This window comes from Mus musculus, chromosome 19 (genome assembly GCF_000001635.26).
Source record: "Mus musculus strain C57BL/6J chromosome 19, GRCm38.p6 C57BL/6J".
NCBI classification, from domain to species: Eukaryota; Metazoa; Chordata; class Mammalia; order Rodentia; family Muridae; genus Mus; species Mus musculus.
In genome coordinates this window covers 44613151-44625452 of record NC_000085.6, presented here as the reverse complement: position 1 = coordinate 44625452, position 12302 = coordinate 44613151, and the positions used below count along the sequence as shown (strand labels likewise).

Below are 12302 nucleotides of genomic sequence, written 5' to 3'. Positions count from 1 at the left end.
CCTAACTTCATGTCTTTTTTTTTTTTTTTTAAAGATCCTACTAAGTCCAGTTAGTGCTGTCTGTATGTATACAGATGTGGGATGGTCCACGGGTGCATGGGAAACCCACTAATGGTCACACATCCCTCCTCACAGCTGCCAAGAGCTCCTTAGTTAGAAATGGGCGCAGAGGTCATCCCCCCCATCTCTGCAGGCTTTTGCTTGGCTCGATGCTCTGTAGTAGACCTGGATAAGCCCCCTTCCTAGGCACATGCTACATGCCTCCCTTCTCGTGACTGATGCACTTAGACAGATTTCTACTGTCACCTCCTCAGTTTCTTTCTTTTTTTTTTTTATCCCATCTTGTTTTCATTTTCTTCCTTGTTCTTTCCTCTTTTGTGCCAATCTTTTCCCTGCTCTTAAAGAAAAATGTTCAGGTTGGCAAGATGGCTCAGCAGGTAAGAGTACTGACTGCTCTTCCGAAGGTCCTGAGTTCAAATCCCAGCAACCACATGGTGGCTCACAACCACCTGTGATGAGATCTGATGCCCTCTTCTGGTGTGTCTGTACTTATGTATAATAATAAATCTTTGGGCCAGAGAGAGCAGGGACTGAGCGAGCAGAGTTGACCAGAATGAGCAGAGGTCCTAAATTCAATTCCCAGTAACTACATGAAGGCTCACAACTATCCATACAGCTACAGTGTACATATACATTAAACAAACAAACAAACAAACAAATAATCTTTTAAAAAATGTTCTTGTCTCCTCATTTGGAAACTAAACGTTATATTTTTAGAGAAATGAGACACCCTGACTTTTTGAATGTGTGTGTGTGTGTCTTTGGTTTTTGAGTCTCTCATTGCTTGGGGTTCACCTGTTAGTCTAGGCTGCTGGTCAGAGAGCACCAGAGGTCCAGCTGCCTCTGCCTCCCTAGCTCTGGAACCCACCACACAAGGCTTTCTTTCCCCTCAGATTACAGGACTGGGCTCAGACCCTCAAGCTTTGAGAGCACGCTCTCTGATGACTGAATGATCCCTGCTCCCCAATCTAACCTTTAGCTTTTAAAAAACATTGCGGTTTACTTTACAGAAACTAAAGTCGATTTGATTTCTAGCGGGAGGACTTGGAAGGCAAGGCAGGGCTTCCCATTTTTGTGTGTTCATTGATTAGGATTTTAATTTTGTCATATTTTCAAACTCTCCCAGAATTATCATTATTACCCAAGCTTATGTCCATAGTTACCACATTATTTACGTATTATTGTTTCAAATGGTGCAGATCTTCTTTTGGGGCTCAATAGCCTTCTTGCTGGAGCACAATGTGCTAAATATTACTCTATTGTGTTTTCTTTAAGAATGTATTCACTATGTGTGCTACAGTGTGTGCGTGTACGTGCACGCGTGTGTGCAAGCGTGTGCACAAGTGTGTGCATACCTGTGGCACAACTGAATGTATGAAGGTCAGAAGATGGTTCTGTGTGGTTGAGCCTCTCCTCTTCTTTGCATGGAATCTAGGCTTGTTCTCAACTGATCAGGTTTGAGCAGTGAACACTGGTTGCTGGGCCATCTTGTAAGCCCTAGATCTTTTTTTTTTTTTTTAATATTTTATCTTCTTTATTTAAATAATTCTTTTTTTTTTCTTTTTTTCCCACTTTTTAAAATTAGGTATTTATTTCATTTACATTTCCAATGCTATCCCAAAAGTCCCCCACACGCTCCCCCACCCACTCCCCCACCAACCCACTCCCAATTCTTGGCCCTGGCGTTCCACTGTACTGAGGCATATAAGTTTGCACAACCAATGGGCCTCTCTTTCCACTGATGGCCGACTAGGCCATCTTCTGATACATATGCAGCTAGAGACACGAGCTCCGGGGGGTACTGGTTAGTTCATATTGTTGTTCCACCTATAGGGTTGCAGATCCCTTTAGCTCCTTGGTTACTTTCTCTAGTTCCTCCATTGGGGGCCCTGTGATCCATCCAATAGCTAACTGTGAGCATCCACTTCTGTGTTTGTTAGGCCCAAAGATCTGTGAACAGGAATCTCTCTTTCATTAGAAACTGAAGTAGTTTTTATTTTAATTTCTTCATTTGTAGAGTGCATGTGTGCAGCAAAGATAGCTTGGAATTGGACTTTGACCCTTGCTCCCGGCCCTTGTTATGTTTGTTTGTTTGTTTGTTTGTTGTTTTTGAGACAGATTCCTATCATTGTAGCTCAAGCTGACTTTGAACTTGCAAGTCTCCTACCTCGGACTCCAGAGTGCTAGAATTACAAGCTTGGCAGTCATCTTTTTCTTCCTGTTGTTTGATGACTGTAGTGGACTGGTCAGATGCTGCTTGTATTCTAATGCTAAGACTGGTTCTTCATGGTGTGGTTTCACAAGCAGATGCTGAAGTACTCAAGTGATGCCCTGTGACCCTTCTCATCAATTTACCTGGTCAAGACAAGACGAAAGCCTGTGATTAGGCAGTGGAGGGAGATTTCAGAGAGAGAGAGAGAGAGAGAGAGAGAGAGAGAGAGAGAGAGAGGAGGAGGAGGAGGAGGAGGAGGAGGAGGAGGAGGAGGAGGAGGAGGAAGATCAAGGAGGAGGAAGGTGCTATGGACCAGAACCACGTGGCCAGGAGTAACAGCAAGTAACAAAGGGCTTTATAGCTGGGGAATAAGTTGGAATCGCCCTAGATCTGCCCAATCTCGGCATATGACTTATAAATAAAGAATCTGGACTGTGTGTCTTTTATACAGGCTTATTAGAACCATAAATTCCAACAGCAGATGACTGTCTGGGTTTGGAAGTTGAAGTTGACCGTAACTTTCCTCCAGGAGTTTGAAACTGTAATCATCTACTATCTGGTGTCTATGACTCCTGGGGCCTGTCTGATTGCTACTATGCTAGTAGCCTGTAAGTCTGCTGCCTTCTGTGTTCGGTAGTCTGACTATAATGTATCTAGGTGTCAGCCTGGTTTTATTTTTTATTTTTTTGGCTCAAAAAATCCAATTGTCTTTTTCTTCCTTCTTTCCTTCCTTCCTTCCTTCCTTCCTTCCTTCCTTCCTTCCTTCCTTCCTTTCTTTTCTTCTTCCTTTCTTTCTTTCTTAACCAAGATTTCATCCCTGCATTCCATACTGGAAAACTCCTCCGCTCTGTTTCCATGACTCTCTGTTCCCTTCTGGACTCTCTGATATCTGTTAGGCTTGTTTTGTCCCTCACATCTTTTAGCTTCTCCGTTGCAAATGACTTTAACTCTGTGAGTTGTGTTCAATACAATCTTCCAGTTCACCAACGTTCTTTTCAGTGATATTGTTCGATGTTTAACCCTTACACTGGGTTCTTTTTACTTAAACATTGTTCTGTTTTAGAAGTTCTAATTTCTTATCTTTTTAAAAGAGATTTATTTATTTTATGTATATGAGCACACTATGGGTGTCTTAAGACACACCAGGAGAGGGCATCGGATCCCATTACAGATGGTTATGAGCCACCATGTGGTTGCTGGGAATTGAACTCAGGACCTCTGGAAGAGAAACTGGTGTTCTTAACCACTGAGCCAACTCTCCAGCCCCCTAATTTTTTATCTTAAAGTCTTTTTTTTTCTTTTTCCTTTTGAGACAGGGTTTCTTTGTGTAGGCTCTAACTGTCCTGGGACTGGGGTTAAAGGTGTGTGCCACTACCACCCTGCTGCTAGCTTATTATCTTATTCTTGTCTTTAAGACTTAGTCTTTCCTGTTGGAGCCACTCAATATGTTTAATTAGATCTGGAAATCCTTCTGTCAGATATATATCCAAAGGAAATAGACAGTGTATCAATGTATCCTTCTAAAAAGATGGAAGAATGGATTCTGGAGTTAGATTGCACAGCAGGGTGACTAACTATAATTGTGTGTGTGTGTGTGTGTGTGTGTGTGTGTGTGTGTGTGTGTGTGTGTGTTGGAGGTGATAAATGTTCCAGTTATCCTGATTCGATCACTATAAAATATATACATATATTAACACACCACATTCTATCACACAAATATCTACACTCGTCATGTCAATAGCAGTAAAGCACATATAATTTTCTCCATGGAAGTTGTTTGGCCGCTCTTTCCCACAGTGGCTCACGTCCTGTAGTTTGCAATTTTTATTGTGAGTCCATCTCTAACAGGGGTTAATGTCTTGCACTCTAGCGAGTGGCATGGCCTTGGCCGTGGAAAAGCATTGTGCTGAACCCTGTGAGTTCTTCATTTATAGGCAAGTTTATTATTTCTCTACAATTGAGTTCCCACCTCTGGTGACTAGGGAGGACCTAGCCTCTCTCTTGTGTTTATGACGTAGGCTCAGGAATCTCAAAGGTGATTCTTTCTCACCTTTGGGTCCCATCAACAAAATCTTTCTCATGCTACTTGTCTACCTGGGAGGAAAGCCTCCGGCCCTCCACAGAGCTGGTAGTACTTGGTGTCTCCTGAACTCAGGAAGGGAGCTCTGCTCTACCTTCCTTACACACGGAGGCCTGGCTCTCTCCTCTGTCTCTTGGTCTATTAAACTAGCTCGTGTGACATGCTGTTGGTTCCTGAGCCCATGGACCTCCCTTAAGTAACATCCCCTTAAGCGCTGTGCATTTGTGTTTTCTTTTTATCCCAGCACACAGGGACCTCTGTGTATTGCTTCAGAATGTGGTGTATATTTCCCAGTTGATATGCTGAATATATTTAAAGCTGCCCTATGTTCAATTATTATTCCATGAGGTTTCTATTTCAAAGGCAAGATGTCACCTAACATCAGCTTCATCTGATGAGTTAGTTACCTGACATCCCTTCAGACCTCAGCCCAACCCATTTCTCCCACTGGGTTATGAACTCCTATCGGGGCTGTTCAGACTCGTATTCCACTCAAATGCCTAGCCCCAGCAGTAAATATCGTTGCTGTTCTTCACATTGCTATTGTTTTTATTATTTCAAACCCTAATGTTCAGTAGTGACAGAAAGTCTGATCGTGGGTCTGCTATAAGCATTTAAAGTGCACAGCCAGGCAGCTCAGCCTTTGGTATTACTCACCCGAGTTTCATTATTCACGGACAGCGTCTTCCTCAATCACCTTCAAGGACAAATCATCCATTAGACCAACGCTTCTTAAAGTACAGGTTGCAATCCGTTAGCAGTCACGAAATCAATTTAATGAAAGAGAATGAAATAGAAAAATCAAATACCAGAGTGCATCATATATGTAGTAAGGTACCGATTAATGAAACTCTGTGTGTGTGTGTGTGTGTGTGTGTGTGTGTGTGTGTGTGTGTGTGTGCGTGTGTGTTTGCTCAGTCACCAAGCAACATGTATTTTAGGTTATAAGTCAGGGTAGAGGCAGGAATTCCTGAGCATCCAATTGTCTGCCTTTCTCTGAGACCCTTGTTCAACCCATCACCCATTTCTAGCAGACCCATCTCTTTAAGATCAAAGTCATATACAAAGTCAGCAGGAACCTATGCTGGTTTCTTAGAATGTGTTCAAGCCAAGCCCCGCGGTGGGTGAAGGCTCCCATGAAGGTCCACACTGGCTTAGATGAGAAAGATCACACATGGCCCAGGATCCTCAGGCCCTCGGTTCACACATACTCCCTGACTCTGGACTCCCAAATTTCATTATTCTTCCTTCTTCAATTTCCTCGATGGATATTTATTTAACGGAAAAAGAACAAAAACCAAAACCCCAAAACCAAAGTCTTACATATCCCAGCTGGCCTTGAACTCTCTATGAGAACGATCTTACACATCTGACCTCCTGTGCCAACTCCCAAGTGCTGGGATTCCAGGAGTGGAGCACCTTGTATGGTTTCTATAGTACTGAGAATCAAACCCAGGGTGTCATGTGCGCTCAGCAAGCTCTCTACCGACTAAGCCACATTACCGGCCCCCAGCAGGACTGTTCCATCGATGCTTAACAGGCCTCCGGAGGACCTTTAAATGCTGCTTCCTGGGGCTCTTGCCCTCTTAGACTGATCTCACAGCCACAACGTAAGGACGTTGAGGGGATAGCTGAAGTCACACGCTTGCACTTAGCTCCTGGGCAATTGCTATCTGCAGAACTCCCTACGTAGACTCGAAGGAAGAAATGCCAGCTGTAAATGCTGCAGGTAGAACAGGAGCCTCCTGACCAAGAAGAATCCTCGTCCTCACCCTCCTCAATACCTCTGCAAACTGCAAGGGGATGCAACCCATTTCACATACAATGAACCCTGTGATGAAGGCATTTGAGCTTCATTTAACTCCTGCGTTCAGTGTATCCCACGCTGCCAAAACACAAGGGAGCCTATTTTCTCTCTTTAAAAATGGAAATGTGCTGATATGTGTTGAGCACCTACTAAGTGCCAAGTACATTAACATCCACTCTTACACTCTTCCACTCTCCCCTCCGACTGTCACGGTAACCTGTGAGTTACTACGATCATCTCATTTTACAAACTAAGGCTTGAGAGCATCAACGAGGTTAAGCAGTGTGGTTGGAGCTCCCTGGCCGATCAGGATTTACCAGGCTGCGATTTAGCCAGAGGAGGTAACCAGTGTCCTATACACAATCCTCTGCTAAAGGGCCTCACGGGCAGCAAGGTCCCAGACTCCAGGCCCAAAGCCACAAAAAGCCAGTGCTTCTTCCACATGACTGGCCTTACTTAGAAGGATGGTTGGGATGTTAGATGTGTCCCCTGGCTGACTCACTGTGCATCCTTAAGCAAGCCGTTTACCTCTCTGAGCCTCAGATGACCCATCTTCATCAATACAGGTCTTGGGTCACCAAAGGGCTGCTGTAGGAGAGCCATAGGTAACACTTGGGAGGTACTTTATAAAAACACAAAGTGCTACACAATGGACAGTTTAAAGTAAGCAGCTGTGTAGCTGACCAGCTCACTGCATCTCCATTCTCTGTAGGTTAGCAACTCCCTCTGCCCCTAGGATAAAAGTCAACACGTTGGCTTGACCTTTGACCTTTGAGGCCAGCATGATATGGCTTTTGTTCATTCCCAGGTCCTCCTGGGTTCTGACTCCACTGGTGCCCTTGTTCTTGCGTCAGAGCCTCTGCCCAAGCTGTTTCCTGCTCCTGGAGTATTTTCATCTGTAGCTACAGCTCCACCCCCACACTCTCCATCCCCACTTGGCAGACCAATTTGCTCATTCGGTGAGTAGCAGTTAGTCACTGGAGTGGGTTTCCACCGTATTTTCACACTCTGGTAGTGCGGGCTGTGTCTCTTCCACAGCACGTAAGAACACAGTTTCTTTCTGTACTTCACGGGAGTGGCTGCTATGGTTTAAGAGGTGTCTTCCTTGCCTCTGACAGCTGGCAGAAAACTGGGGGTAAAAGCAAGGGCTGCCCAAGTATTTGCTGAACACGGTTTAAGAATACAGTCGACATGAGCAGAAACTGCTTCGTTCCTATTGTAACCCCTATTACAGACATTATGTATCTCTTTCCTTGTATACATTACAATGTATTTCTTACGTTGAATGTGCAACCAAAGTTAATTTGGCTGTAGCTTTATTATTTTGTTTTCATTCCTGTGTTGAAATAATCCCTCCTGCGCATGTTCAGAAGCTGGGCCCTTGGGGAACTATTGTGCCTTGGAGGATCTGCTTTCACTACTCTGGTTAGTGCCCTTCTAACAGGTGAAAGGAGAAACTGCCACCTGCCTTCCTGCTGTGTGAGGACCCAGCACTAGGCACCGTGTTTGTTTTTTTTTTTGTTTTGTTATTGTTGTTGTTTGTTTGTTTTTGGTTTTTTTTTTGAGACAGGGTTTCTCCATACAGCCCTGGCTGTCTTGGAACTCACTCTGTAGACCAGGCTGGCCTTGAACTCAGAAATCCGCCTGCCTCTGCCTCCCGAGTGCTGGGATTAAAGGCCCGTGTTTGTTTTTGTTGTTGTTTTTCATGATTATTATTTTTTCAAGGTGGGGTCTCCTGTAGCTCTGGCTGGCCTTCAACTCCTCATCTTCTTGACTCCACCTTCTGAGTGCTGGGATCCAGGCAGGTGCCACTGTGTCTCGCTTTGGAAGCACAGAGAGCAGCAGACCCTCCTCACACAAGGAAGCTGTCCGCATCCTGACTCTGTAGCTTCCAGAAATGTGATCAATAAGGGTCTCTTTGTTTGTAAACAGTACAGGCTTAGGGGTGGCCCCACCAGGACTGGCTCTAAACAGGTATTGCATAATAAAAGCCTTCTGTGGTCAAATATTTTATTTAAAAAAAGGCTGAACGAATACATGTGGGATTTAAATTTTTCGTTTAATTTAAAACACATTTATTTATATTTTTTTGCCAACTTCATACCTGATTACAATGTATCCTGATCATACCCACCCACCCCCCACCCTGGGCTCTCTCTGACCCCTCCCACACACTCCCTCTCAGCTTCTTGCCTTTTTGTCTTATAACTCATTAAATCCAATTAATGTTGCTAAATAGGCATGGGGGCAGGGCCACCCACTAGAGCTTGTGGGCATCTTACCAGCAGTCACACCCCCAAAGGAAATTGACTCTTGTTTCCCCCAGCTCATCAACTACCACTGGCTGAGGACAGCTAGGTGTGGCACCTCTCGGTCCTCCGTCCAGGCTGCAGGTTGATTGGCTCCATCTTGTGCAGGTCTTGTGCAAATAACCACAGCTACTGAGTTCATGGGTGCACCTGCCATGCTATGTCTGGAAGACACTATTTCACGGTGCTGTTCTGTCTGCCTCCCCTAATTCAATGTCCAATCGCATTCAGAGCTAAGCATGCAGTCACTTATTCTCCGTTCTTTGATCAGTTATACGTTTCTGCATTAACCACTGACCATTTTGTAAAAAGTGCTTCTAGGACCAAGTTGATAGCAGTACTAGTCTCTGGACAGAAGCATAAATATTTAGAAGGCAGTTCTGTCCTGATGTGGGCATCGCTGACAAAGAACATTTTTACAATGGGAAATCTATGGAAACAAGAAGCCAGAAGATTTCTGGGAGCCATGAAGAATGCACCCATTGGGACAGCTAAGGAAATAGGGGCAAGGGGACAAGGCTTGTTCATGCATGGAAGTCATAAGAGAAGTGTCAGTCTGCTCTGCACACAATGTGGAGAAAGAACTATATATATACAGTGGATAAATGTTATGGCTAATAGCTTAGACTCTCCAAACCAGAAGAGGTCCAGTCAAATACAGTCCTGCCAAATAGAGAAAATAGACATTTGCTTGCGTAGCAAACAGCTTTAGGTGCTGAGGACACAGTAGTGAACAGACAGGCTTTCACCTCTGTCTGTTCACAGTAGTGATCAGAGGCAGGCAGTGTACATTCAGGAGTTAGCTTCAGGAGCCAATACCGCTGCAGACAGAACTACCCCAGGTCTCAGCCGGGATCTGTGTGAGAAAGCCCAGCTCTCCTAGAAACCAGGCTTTGACTATGGCTAGTAGTTCTTCAGGTAACAAGGCTTACCATGGTCTACGAGAGAACTTAGGTTCTTCTGGGTTCGTCATCCAGGCTGCAAGTGTGCCTGAAGCGTGGTGAGGAACACAGAGGAAATGCACATCAAGGATGAGCCAGATCCTGCTGTCTTCCTGGGAGCCTAGGGCCAGGGCATCAGCAGCTCTGAGGTCAGGGTGTATAGGATGGACACTCAGCAAGGGCAGTCCAAAGGGAGGCTTACAATGAAGGCTTCCTGGTACGGCTATGATGTCAGGCTATATTTACTATACTTGGTCCATTCTGCCTAGCTGGCCTACGGCTGGACTGTCACTATGTGGGGGTGGGTATTGAAAGTATAACATTGTTTTCCCCTTTATCCTATAACTACGATAAGAGAAAATTCTAATAAGCACTGGTAAGTTGGCTCAGTGTGTGAAGGCACTTGCTGGCAGGCCAGGCAACCTGAGTTCAAGGACCCACATGGTGAATGGGGAGGCAAAACAAGTACTCATCCTCGGACCTCCACATGTGAACAGGGCATGGGTTACACACACTCAATAAAATAAATAAATGTAACAAAAACAAAAAAAAGAACAAAAATGAAATTTCACCGATTCTATTGAAACAGAAGCAGACAGGTTGAGCTACAGGAGACTACTACTGGCTGAGAGTTCAGACTCGAATGACATAGGAAATGGATTGACACGTCCCAGTCCCAGGCGTGGGCCTCCTTCAGCGTGTGTTACAGGACTTCTCCAGCCTCTAAGGACATCAAACCCACTTCTTAAACCTCACTTCCCACTTCTTAAACCTCAGAAAATCACCCAAAATCAGCCAGCCAGTTGGCCTTTCAGGGACACTTTCCCAACTGTGGGAAAATATCCCCCCCCCCCCAGATTCCAGATCCTGTCTTGTGCGTACATTTGCTCACAATTATAAATAAGCAATGCTGTGTGCAATACGTGCAGGTTTGAAATATGATAGAAATCCTGAGATGTGCAAAGGGCCAAGACTCCACTGAGCCTCCCTTTTCTTATCCATAAAATGGGGCCAGCATGAGGTTCTCCGTGTAACCATTAACTGAGACGCCTATAGGAGCGTTGAGCATGGTGCCGGGAGGAGTGTGAGCCTTCAGTAAGATTTCGTCATTATTACTGATATCAAGACAACTTTCAGGACAACCTGTACTTACCTGGCTCACTGGCTTAAGTGGCCCCATCCATCCTTTTGTAGAACATGCTGCCTGCACTCATGGCTCATCAAACGCTCACAGCCAGGATGCGGTGCACCGTGCGTCCTCCCATTTGGCTGAACGGCAAGCTCACCAAGAGTCATTTGTTTTGAACTCAGCCTGTTTATGCCAGCTGCACATATTATTCTTAGATAATTTAACTAAATGTTACAGAAGCCGATAAAATATGCGTGAAAAACCAACGTTGCTATTTGCAAGGATTTCATAACAGTAGGTTGCTTAAAGTTTGTATCAAATTTGTATCACCGGTGGGGAAGACGGAAATAAGAGGCGATTCGGAGAAAACCGAGGAGTTGTCCCTTCTTGCCTCTTTAACTCGGTCCAGTTTTCAGTCTCTGGTAAAGAATTCAAAGCCAAAAGGCAGGGTGAGGAGGCAGAGAGGTCTTTAAAACTAAAATATGTGTGTGTGTGTGTGTGATAGTATAACATGTTTACATTTCTTATGTGAGATCAACAAATACAGAGCTGTTTTAATAATCTGAATATATTAATCAAGGCATTGTGAGTATACACCACGGTAGAAAGATGACAGTGCGGTGCATTCAGTATAGACATGTATAGAGAAAGGCCTTAGCCCAAAACCTGAAGTGAGAACTAGTCGTTTGTTTTAAGTTAAAATAAAGTATTAGTGGAGTGTGAAGGTAAACTAGAAAGTGACCCCAGGCTTTAAGAACACAGGGAGGCAGACAACTTGAGGGCTACTGTGGAAGTTAACAGGGAAGGCAGGAGCAGAGGATTGCTGAGGGGAGGGGCCTGAGCAGGCTCCGCCTTCCCTCACTTCCGGTTCTCAATTCCTTTCCAACTTTCCTCCAGCATAAACGGGTGCCCACGACAGACACTGCACACATCAAAGGACTGGTTAAGATGTGAGTGTGCCGGGAAGAGGACGGTTTGCTGGAGTTAGCCCTTCCTTCCGCTATGTGGGTCTCAGGGGATCTGACTCGGGTTGTTGGGCTTGTTGGCAAGCACCATCATACGCTGCACCCACCATCTTGCAGCCCTGTGTGTAGCATTTTCACTGTTGCCTCATCCATTTGATGGGTGTAGAGGCCGTAGTGATGTTCTGTTCATGTCGGCGGCTTGTGTCTTCCTTTATCAGTTTTGTGAGAGGATTGTCAATTTTATTGATTTTTCCCCTTCTGTGTGACACTGTTCTTTTTCACAGCTTTTCTCTACTGTCATGGTTCCCGATTTCAGTAGTTTTTCTGCTCTTGTCTTTATATTCCTTTCTTCTGCTTGCTTTGGAATTATTCTGCCCCCAATCCACCCCAATTCTTAAAGTAAGAGCTTAGATTGTTGATTTGAACGTTTCTTGTCCCCTAATATATTCACCACTGTTGAAGGATGTGGCCCCCAAGTTTTGATACGTTGTATTACCATTTTTATTTAATTCCATTAACTATGTGTGTACATATGTGTGGGTGTCTACACATGTGGGGGCTAGAGACTGGCATGTGACTTCCTTGAAAGGCGAACCAACACACATGTGTCGTTAGCAAAGAATCCTTCATCACATACGTCCTTTCATGCGCTTGTTTTAGCAGAACATCCTCTCTTCTGTGTCTGCTTCAGCGAAACACTCCTTCATGAGTCTGCCTTTGCCTTTCATACCTGAGTCCACTTTAACGAAACGTTCCTTCTTGTGTTTTTGCCCCAGCAAAACACCATCCAGCCGACTTT

At 44.7% G+C, this 12302-nt stretch overlaps 1 long non-coding RNA gene across 5 annotated transcripts in view; it reads right to left on the bottom strand.

Annotated features, from left to right (window-relative positions):
- Gm35460 overlaps positions 1–10695 on the bottom strand; it is a 32059-nt gene extending 21364 nt beyond the window's left edge. For 2 of the 5 annotated variants that reach the window (XR_877875.1, XR_386739.2), the window contains exons 1-3: positions 10563–10695; positions 5010–5083; positions 2228–2415 (exon numbers count right to left, since the gene is read on the bottom strand). This is a non-coding gene — a long non-coding RNA (predicted gene, 35460). The remainder of the gene's footprint in view (positions 1–2227; positions 2416–5009; positions 5084–10562) is intronic. The other 3 variants (XR_001782728.1, XR_877877.1, XR_877876.1) reach the window with 3 other exon arrangements.
- Positions 10696–12302: the final 1607 nt, after the last annotated feature.